The 585-nt window shown below is 36.2% G+C and overlaps 1 protein-coding gene across 2 annotated transcripts in view; it reads left to right on the top strand.

Moving 5' to 3' along the window:
- The first annotated feature begins 444 nt into the window (after positions 1-444).
- The window catches only part of LOC140947750 (uncharacterized), a 15,167-nt gene continuing 15,026 nt past the window's right edge, over positions 445-585 (top strand). The window contains exon 1 of one of the 2 annotated variants that reach the window (XM_073396929.1): positions 445-577. The gene's annotated coding sequence lies outside the window, so the exon portion shown is untranslated. The remainder of the gene's footprint in view (positions 578-585) is intronic. The other variant, XM_073396931.1, reaches the window with a different exon arrangement.

Consider the following 585-nt stretch of genomic DNA (forward strand, 5'->3'; position numbering starts at 1 on the left):
TCTCTTGGTCACGCCCAGTCTATCGTCTATCTGATTTTTGAATAGGCCTTGTACTTAGAAGTTATATTTCCTGTACGTTTACCACAGAGACATCAAAAAAATACAACAAAACCAAAGAACAAAGCGAAACAAAACAAAAACTACTTTTGGTCATTTGTCTACCTGAAGATGATGGGTGTCATTCATTCTTGGGTGTCATTAAAGCTATTTATATACTACTGATAAATTCATCATGACATGATGTTGCGATAAAGTTGTTTGATCATGGGAAAAAGGAAATATCCAAAAAGAACTAACTGTGAAGACAAAAATCAGAAACTGTACGTGAATTCTGCACGCTTCGTTGCACAATCCCATGACCTTTCAAATTCAAATTGTCCACAGACACAAAGTGCCATTGTCTATTACTATTCTATATTTAAAAATCAAAGCTCATTGGCGCTCGGAATTTGATGCATAAATCCATTTTTGTGAATATAATTGTTTCTGCCAAGCTCACACTGCATGCACTGTCGGCACAGCTTCAGTTCAGGCTGAATCTACAAAACTTGAACTCACTGATTAACGTTCCAACCAGGTATGATA

This window comes from Porites lutea, chromosome 9 (assembly GCF_958299795.1).
Source record: "Porites lutea chromosome 9, jaPorLute2.1, whole genome shotgun sequence".
In the NCBI taxonomy this organism is placed as follows: Eukaryota; Metazoa; Cnidaria; class Anthozoa; order Scleractinia; family Poritidae; genus Porites; species Porites lutea.